Source organism: Pinus tabuliformis, chromosome 4_2 (genome assembly GCF_031772625.1).
Source record: "Pinus tabuliformis cultivar Carrire ecotype Pingquan chromosome 4_2, CPIR1, whole genome shotgun sequence".
In the NCBI taxonomy this organism is placed as follows: Eukaryota; Viridiplantae; Streptophyta; class Pinopsida; order Pinales; family Pinaceae; genus Pinus; species Pinus tabuliformis.
Genome location: NC_142304.1, coordinates 411863931 through 411874411, shown reverse-complemented (window position 1 = coordinate 411874411; position 10481 = coordinate 411863931). Strand labels below are relative to the sequence as shown.

Sequence of the window (10481 nt, the reverse complement as noted above, 5' to 3'; positions counted from 1 at the left end):
CCAACTAGAACTCACACCGTTTAGTGTGGGAGTCACATCTGGTATGATGGACCGATTTCCATTATCTTAAATATTTTCCTCAGCTCTTGCTTGTTAGCACAAGATAGTGGTTTACTTTTTCTTCGAGTAGTGAGGTTCGCGTGCCTGGTGATTGATAGTGTTACTTATATCAATGATTATTTCATTCTAGAGGGAGAGAGTGGAGTGAGTCCCAAGTTAGATGGGAGGAAACCCAAACTCTATTAGCAACACAAAACACAACAAGGCATGCATAGCTTCTAGAGGAGCAGTCCACATGGATGCGGCAGTCACAACACAAAAGGAAAGATAGCACATACAACACACATAGGGGGAGTCCGCACGAGTGCGATGATCATTATAGCAAGCTCACGTGAAAGGTCTATCTAATGTCTGGGTAGGTAACCAACATAGGCAGGATAGCGTTAATAGCTCATATAACATATTTTCATTAATATATATATGTATTACATCAATTGAATGAGTTCAAGTCTTAAACACAAGTTAAAGAACACATGAATTACAAGTGTTCAAGATTAGTCATAAAACACTTACAAAAAATGTGTGAAAATGTGCTAGCCTATTAGCAAGCTTCTAAATTAAGTGAAAGTTGCAAGACACATCGTTACACCATACATCACTAACCCCGTAGGTGGGGAATTGGAGCCACTACATAATCCTCAGAAAAAAGATTAGAGACTCTCAAGGCTATGTGGGAGGAGCAGAGGTGAAAATTCCTTTGCATGTACAAATGAGGGGGTATTTATAGCCAAGGGTGAAACTGACACTTGTGGTTATTTGACTTCCCTCATGACTGTTCAACTTCCATGCTGTTTCAATTTTACATGACTCTTCGTATGACAAGTGTGTCTCTTGGACTTCCATGTTACATTACATTGATTGACAGTACGGCCCACAGTAGAGATGTGGACGACATGAGTCATGACAAGACTCGACATGACAGTGCTGGTACATTCGTGCTACTGTTGGTGTGGATGCCGAGCTATAGTGTTGCTGGGTGATGGATGTCTTGATGGTGTGTCATAGGTTTACCTCCGCATGGAAAAGTGCATGGAGTCTTTAATGGTCGTTGGGTTCGCTTGATGTTGCATTCGCACATTTCTCCTTGCTTGTATCTTGGCATGCTTGATAGGTTCTTCCATTGAAGAAAAGTGCATGTTCATCCATCCATCCATGTGCAAACACATCCTCGCATGTTCATTCATCCATCTATCCGTGAAAACATCTTTGCATGACTATCTATTCACAAGCACATCTCTTTGCATGCATCATTTGTTCATTCATTTGCAAACATGTCCTTTTGCATGTAACCCCTTTGTTCATCCCATCTGTCATCAAGCCATGTTTGTTTGTGTACCTATATCTACAGTCACTCATGAAAAGATGAAATCAAATCCATAAACCTCCTTGTCTACCATGATGCATGATCGTTTTGGATGCAGGTTACTAAGAGAGAAGAAAAGGTTGCGAGCTTCAAGTTGGGATGGACACTCTGGGAAATACCATTGAAAACTATGCAGAAGTCACTAGGAGATGGTTATAGGAAATTTGGATCGACTGTGACTGTCTGTGGGGTCTGGCTCAGCTAGAGTACAAAACTGCACAATTTTTTGGAGGAGTAGTCCAAGCTGTGGGAAGGTTGGGAAGATAAAATCTGTGTAATGTCTTGAAGGAATGGGCAGTGTGAGCCTAGCATCCAAAATTATGTAATTCTCGGGTGCAATTGGCAGTTGGCTGTTTGGACCTTGGCAATTAAAATTGTGCAATTCCTAGAGGGATTGGTAGTCAGCTGTTGGGAGATTGGTAGAAAAACTAGACAATTCCTTTAGGGTGTTGGAAGTCAGCTGCAAGGAGTTGTTGGCAGGAAAAACTATGCTAATTTTGGGAGGTTGGCCTACTGATCACCTCTACACAGCTTTTGAGCTGAGCGAATTCCTAGGCAGTAGAGGGCTTGCTCGTGAAATATATGTAGTTTTCCGGGTGAGTTGCCGGTTGACTGACTAGTGCATTGGCTAGAAAAAATTTGAAATTTTCTGAGCGAGACAAGGATAGGCACTGGATGTCTATGTGGCATGTCTATGAAATTTTCTCAGTCAGCAGAGTAGGAAAGGTCTGCAGGCTTTGTGAAATTTTTAGGGGAATCAATCCCGGAGTGACTGCTAGGTCAAATCTCTGGTTGAATGGCAGGAAGGATGATTGACCAACCTATGGGAAGTGTAGTTAGGAAGGTTGATTGACCAGGTTGTGGGAAGCGTAGTTTGAAATGGCTTGCTTGATGCTTCTTCAGTGTTCTGGGTGACATTCGATCAAGTCGATGGTGGGACAAAGGTCCGGCTATCATAGGGTGATCTGGTCATCAAAACTTCAACAAAATGACTAAGTGTTTGAATGAGTGAAAATATGCATACGTGAACTTTCAAACACACACTTACATGATTTGACGATGAGATGACTCAAACCATTTAGACACACATGCTCAACATGACTAACCGACAGTGCGAGTGACAAGCGTGATGCTTGTGATTGATTGTTGGACAATCGCCGTGGCGCTTGCACATAATGTATGTCACTACGTGTGCGAGAGTGACAAATGTTTACATAGCAAACACAACATGTACACACGAAGTGAAGACCTTGTGTATGACCAGAACATGGTCACAAGCGTGACATTAACATCTACATGACAAATTTATCTGTAGAATGATCGAGTAAGGTGGGTGTGAAGACTCACTCGAGCTCATGGGGTGAACTTGAGTGTGTATAGTCATCAAGTAAAACTCTTAAAGGAGGCTCCAAAATTTGATGCAGGCCAAAATTTTGTAGGGTGTTGTAGGTGCTACAACATGACCCTGTTGGATAGTGACATAGATACACATACACATACATACATATACATAAACATTAGCGTAAAAAACTCATGATCCATGATGACCCTATCAAATAACAACATACATACATACATATATGCATATAATCATTACCATAAAGTAATCATGATCACAACATAAATAGAAGATATGAATGTCAAGGTTAAGAGAACTTCCTTTATTCATGCACAACATTAAGAAACACCATTCCCAACTTAGTCAAGCCATCCAATATCTCAAGTCCATTTAATTTCCATTTTTTGGTTACCTTTCTCCTGCCTACCCTTCCAGCATGCATTTACACCAATGGACCGAACCAGTTCAACTGGTTGTCATAGTCTTACTCTCTATTGCACTTAATCATGCACAAATATTCATCTGAATCTTAGATTACCTTTTGAGTACAACAAATCTCTCTCAAGCTCCATCAAATTTCCTCTTTCCCAAACAATTCCCAAGACTCAAAACATAAAATGCAAGACACAAAACAAATAATAATAAGACCATGAAAGTCAATAACAATACGACACCACAACAAAGTGGCAAGGCCTTGCACCAAACATAACCAAAACCACAAATCAAGCGCAATAATTCACGAAATACCAAAAGGACAAGATTGACCATGAACATCATGACTCAATCGCCATGGTTGCTAGGGAAATCTCACCCCAAGCCTTCTTCCGAATTTCATGGCCATTCCTTTGTCATGCAATACCTTGCATCATATTTCCATAAACACATAATTGTCACTGCATAAATAAACATAATGACTTACTAGTTACCTTGTCTTGCAAGGGACTCCAATTCCCTTGACAAATCCACTCGCAACTAGAGACTGCGTAATATACCTATCAAGTACATGTTCATGACTATGGCACATATCTAAATAATATCAAACAAAATCAAGGTTAAGAACACTTCCTGTATGAGAGGCACTCATTCATTTGGAATTAGGGTTTGAAAACATACCCAAAGGAATTTCTTGTCCAATTCCTTCCTTTTACATTTTTACTTTGTTGGAATCGAGTCTTACTATGTATTGTCACATCACCCAACTATTAGTTATATACACATATCAACTATTACCTTGTCATACTAATACCAAGCATGTTTCCTGAAATTGTTTACCCATGTCAATCACATGTTCCAAATATGAGGACAATCATATCTATTAACTTGAAATCAACCTTTAACAAGACTAACAATCATGTCATAATCCTTTGTCAACTCATAGTCCTTATATGTAATGCTACAATTGTCACCTATTATACTCAAGTAGATATCAACTGTCTCAACATATATATGTGTTAGTACAATCATCTCAAAACAAGAACATTCAAACACATAATCATATTATGCAACTCATCAAACATTTAACCAGCTTGTAAACATACCATGTCAAATAAATCAACTAGATGATATGATAGACACCAAACACTCAACATCAAATAGACAAAATAATCAAGAATGTAGCACCAAGTATACTACATAAGGAAACTCATACCTTTGTGTATCTCAGGTAAGGTTATCCTATCTACATGATCAATCCAGATTAGCATGATATAAATTCAAGAAATATCAACTCAAACATAAATAAGGTTGTGATATCCATAATAGTCACTAACTAGCATTTTCACATTATAACCTCATGAAAATTTGTCCTTCATGCATAACAATCACATATGTACAATCCACCTAGATTAGTACAACACAATGTCATAATACTTTGAATCATACCTGAATGTAATAATCCTAACCGTATGCATAGGCCAATCCAATTTTGCATGATGCATATAACATCAAGATATTAATGTTATAACCCTAATCGTCAAGATACTAGCATAGAACAACAATAATATATATATCATGCTCATCAACAACATATAACTTAATCATCAAGTTATCTAACATAAAGCAACAATAGCACTACATACAACCACATGTTACTATCATTCTTTACTATCCAACACGTGCATACGCCTATAGTAATGAAATATCATTTATTATGTATGTAACCATAACATCAAAATACATGTACATAAACCTAATGTATATAAAACTAATGCATATAACAATCCTTAACTTACATACATGCATGCCAAACATACAATATATGTATGACAATATGCTCTTGCCCCAAAGTCTAATGTTGCAACCTCATTATGGTGATCTGCATCTCTTGTTCTATCTCAGTCAACACATTAGCATCATAACAACCAATAACACCATGATGACCTAAATTTGCATACAATGACTTCACAAGGAATTTTTAAGCTACTATTCATGCATAATTATAGCCAAGACTTTATATGCATAATAACTACATATAGACATATAACACATGAGTTTAAAACCATATACACACCATTTTAGCTAGAGTTGAGTAATCAATTCATGACCATATCAACTACACAAACCATGACCTCATGCATGACAACCAAAACCACCTCATGTGTATTTGATAACATATGAACACTGACATGAATAACAATGCATAACCAACCATACACACATGAAGACATACTCCACAAAAACACCTTCAACCTTCACATGGTGACATAACTATAGCTAGGATCAACAACATGCTAAGGCAACAAGCACATGGGCTACATGGATAAGGAACACATATGAAACCAACATGAAAGCATGACCAACAAACAGCCCAAGGAGAGCGCAACCACGCTCTGATACCACATTATACCATCCTCCTCCCACATCTACCCAAGCAACCAGCCAGTCGGGGTAAACATGTGATGAGAGGAAGCTATGCTATGATTCAACCCCCTAAGTCACGTTAAGGAAGTGGAACCAACGAAAACACACCATACACACATTAATCATCAACTATAGGATCCCCAGGAACCAATATAATACTTTAGAAAACTTTCTTTGGGGCCCCACTGAACTTTTGAAAAAATTTAGCCTCAGTTTCTCCCATGCTATAGGCATGAGGGCGACCATAAATCCAAAGTATCTCTAACGGGCTTGCCTACCAGTGAATAGAGACCAAAACTATCAGTGCTATGCCTCAACTTTGGGATTTGAGCAACTTTTTTAGGCCCAAATCCTAATTCACTGCCCAGAATTGAACCATCTCTTCAAATCAGTAAAATAACATGGAAATGACAGTACTAAAGAAAATACTTATTCAAGACCTTGACTGCACCCCTACTAGCCATGACAGGCATTTTGTCAAACACTTAGTAAATATGCAACTTGCAGGTGTAAGTAATAGATCTAATATTAGGGGTCTCATACTTATTTGATATTCACCATGCAACATTGTTTCCTTATCACTTTAACTGCCATTCCATCCATTAGGTCATAGATACATTATTCATTCATTTACGATTAAAAACATGATGAGAGCCATAGCCAACATAACAGGGATATACATATCAATGAAATCACAACCATATACACCACATACGATCCATCATAATGATAATAGAATTACCTAAAGAAATAACCTTTCATTAATGATGCAAAATCCAAAACTAGGATGGGACTTCGACATTCCACTTAACCATAGAATGGCTGAGCCAAATCTCTCCTCATCCATTTAACCTCATGCCATATTCTAACCATGAATGTGGGATCTCAAAGAACACATGAATCAAAAACCATCCAGGGCTTCTAGAGGACATCCACCTCAACCCATCAAACATTGATTCCACCTCATGGTTAGACATCAACAAACCATCATCCGATCGGTCTCCATCCCATGCTTCGAGGGCTCTAGAGTGATTGTTCCAACCAACGCTCCAGGACTAGTAACACAACCCACAACTATCATTGAGCTCTAGAGTGTTTTCTCAACCAAGGCTCTACGGCTAGTAACTCAACCCAGCAAGGGCTCCAGAGTGTTTTGCCAACCAAGGCTACGGGACTAGTAACTCAACTCAAGTTGTTACAGGGCTCTAGATTGTTTGTCCAACCAAGGCTCCAGGAACTAGTAACTTAACCCAAGCTAAGGAAACATGAGACCCAACCAAAAGAAAACAATGAAAGTAAACCCACAATCACCATGGCTATCTAGGAAATGGCAAGGCTAGGCAATCCACTATCAATCTAGGAAATCCTCCATGTTAGTGATAGAACACAACCAAGAAACCATATGCATATTCCATGCATGCTAAAACTAGTGAAGGAAACATACATTCAACTTAGTAGCTGCAAGAAAATTGTATGTAGATATTGATTCTCATACCCTCTTGCGATTTCCCACTCTTCCTTCACCTTCTTGCTCCAAGAATCCAGGTATGCCACAGCCACCAAGAGTGCTCCAAGAAAACTCTAAGTCTCCAAGAGTATGAGAGAGAGAGAATAGAAGGTAACTCCACCAAAATGTGTCAAAATCTTATGAACATATCCTCAAAAGCCTTTTTATCAATGAGGCTTCTATTTTGTTCATTTTCCATTATTTTCCTTCAATTTCCTCCTCACATGAAACCTTTGACCTTTGACCTTCATTTTATCCTAATTTACATTATTTTAATAAATAAATGTACCAAAAATGTCATTTTGCCTTTCCAAATCCTTAGCCATTGCCTTTGGCAATTTCCTTAGCCATAATGAGCTGAATCAACACCCATTAGGATGTTTCCCCCATCATTCAGCTTGGAATACATGTCCCATCACTGTGGCCTAATATATTTTTACATGGATTTTTAACCTGGCTGTCACATAGCAACTCCCTAACAAAGCCACCACCACAAGATAACTAATCATAAAATCAAATGTATAAGAAAGAGAGAGAGAGGATGCAAACACATGAATCTTACCAACTTGTGTCCCAAAGCTATATCTGACTTCTAGGTCAGTATGAATTTTTCATATGAAGAGTTTCAATATATGTTTTGATATAAAACATACTCATACACATTACTGAGAAGTAAGATAGTGACTTCAATGATTTTATACATATTTTACCAATACTATTCCTTTGTTACTGCTCACTATGTGAATAAGAAAACTATTTCACATCTTACTTAGAAGCATGCCATCATCTAGATTGTGCTTGTGCTCATGTCATTAAGGATAATTTATTAATTTTGGTGCTTATTTAGAGTATGTTACTTCTTTGAGAAATCCCTCAGGGTCCACTCTAAATGAATAGGCCCAAAGAACTTTACCCAAGGCTATCTCAATAATTTAGCTAAGACTATAAAAATTCAAGAGCATTCAAAGTGATGGTATACATTGGCAAGTATTAAAGAGTGCATTTAATACAAGATGACCTATATTATAGGGTTTATTTTTTATTCGTTTTAATATGAAGGAACCTTATTTATTTTCTAGAATTTTATGATCATTTCCTCCACATATACGATGGATCTATTATCCTTCTAAGGTATCTTATGCAATAATAGTTTCATGAGTTTCCATTTCCTCCACATCTAGAATGGTATCCTTTCTAGGTCTCTCCAACAATAATTGTTAACCATATGACATTTGTTCAATTATGAAAGTACAAATATGTCCACTTTTCTTAACATTATATTGGAGGCGTCAATTGTATTCAATTTATGTTGATTTTTTGGAGTTCATATAATATAAGTACCTTATTGTTGGATTTTGTAGACCCTTAGTTGTGATGTTTACATTGTTTTCAACAATACTTCATTCAAGGTCTCAACCAAAAAACACCAAATTGGTGTATGAGACATCTTTGTTTGTTGGACAAGGGACCCACTTTGAGTAAGAATTTCATTGTGAATTCTAGATGCATGTGCATACTCTACCCCTTATTGGTTGGAGAATGTGACCTTTTAGGAGGAATATGATATATAATTAATTGTAATATATTAATTCTTTTAATTGACAATGTGAAATGTCTCTAATATCGTTATGACCTGAATTAATTTGACTATTATTTTTTAAAGTACTCTATGATAATATTTTATTTATCCAGTTACAAATTAACATGATAATTAATTTAATATTTTAAAATTCTATTGCTTCTGAAATTCCAACTAATAGATCATATTTTTGTTTATAAAAGATTCAATATATATACAAATTTACTCTAGCAATCATGTAACTAAAAGAAAAATACATATGAAATTTTGAAAAAATAAATTGATAAATAAGCTTTATATATTTTAATTTATGTTGTGTTTTTACAGAACATAATTTTCATAACCATTTATTACTATAATATATATGAATGATTTATTTTAAAAATGATTTATGTGGTATTTTTGAAACATAAATAGAACTTATATTTGATTTTCATAATATGAATTTGATATCAACTCATCATCTATTGAATTATTATATTGTGATTGCCCCTATTTAAATTGTATAATAAAAAATTACATGTCATAAATGACAAGTATTAAAATCCCCAACTTGCTAATTTGAAGTTTCAAATTTTAGGGGGCATTACAAAATTGCCCATACCCATTTGTGGTTCCAATTACAGTCCTACCAGTCGCAATGTGGCTGAATTGAAGCTTGTATGACGCAGGTGCAGTGTTTTCAATCCCCTGTAATATTTAGTTATCAAAGTTGTTTAATTAAAATTAAGATGTCAAAGGCTCGAAATATTGTTGATGTTCGTGCCACCCACATTGTTGGTTTATTTTTTTGAGATTATAGTAAAAATTGGGACCATTTTGTGATTTGTCCATGTCATCCTTGTGCAGGAGCCATGCTAATATTTTCTATAACATTGTGGTACCATTTAAATTTTATTAGATGAATCTATATCCTTCCATGTCGAACCAAATTTATGGAAGTCAAAGGCTCATTCGTTGATTGATCTTGTTGATTAATCTAGCTCTAGTGGGATTCAAGGCTTGCCAATTAATGATCTTGTTGATTGAATAATGAACGAAATTTAATGAAGTTTCTTGTTAACTTTTTTTCTTTCCCTACAATTTGAAGAGGGGACGTACTAGCACTAGCAGTCAGTACCGTCTCAACATTCACAGAAACTATGACTTCAATCCTTCTTGAACTCCACTTTTTTTTTTGTAGATGTTGTGATTAAAACAAAAAGTAATATTATGATCCAAACATCAATAGGAATGAACAAAATTATAGATATAACAATAAATACAAAGATGCAACATAAATAACACTTCATTTCATTAATATCAAATACTGAAATATGCTTTCAAATAAAAAGGAAATAAGAATAGCTAGGGAGATGGTATCATATCTCTGAGAAGAGATGTGGCAGCTACATTCCTCTACATTGTGTTACAATAAGGCGCAAAGGCCTATTTATTATTGGGAAATGATGGAAAACAATAAAAACAAAAAAAAAACTAACCCTAGGAGATGAAGTGCCAAAACTATGGGCCCTGTTTGGGTAAATTGGTACATCAACTTCCCAGGGTCGTAACTGTTAGGTCACTATACTACTAGTCTAACCCCTTATTGTTATTAGTACAACCCCCTTATTATGTTGTTGTGCCCATGTAGTCCCCATATTGTTATTATTGTGCCCTTACATTATTATTGTTATGTCGACTTTGATTATATTATGACCCCTTAGACTCATATATATAGAAAGGAGGTCTTGTCATTTGTATCATCCAAGAATTGTTCATTTGTGTAATGTAA

At 36.1% G+C, this 10481-nt stretch overlaps 1 non-coding gene across 1 annotated transcript; it reads right to left on the bottom strand.

The window, feature by feature from the left end:
* Positions 1 to 9510: 9510 nt before the first annotated feature.
* LOC149169702 (U6 spliceosomal RNA) lies at positions 9511 to 9617 on the bottom strand. The gene has a single exon (XR_016259928.1). It is a non-coding gene; the product is annotated as a U6 spliceosomal RNA (small nuclear RNA).
* Between the last annotated feature and the right edge of the window lie 864 nt (positions 9618 to 10481).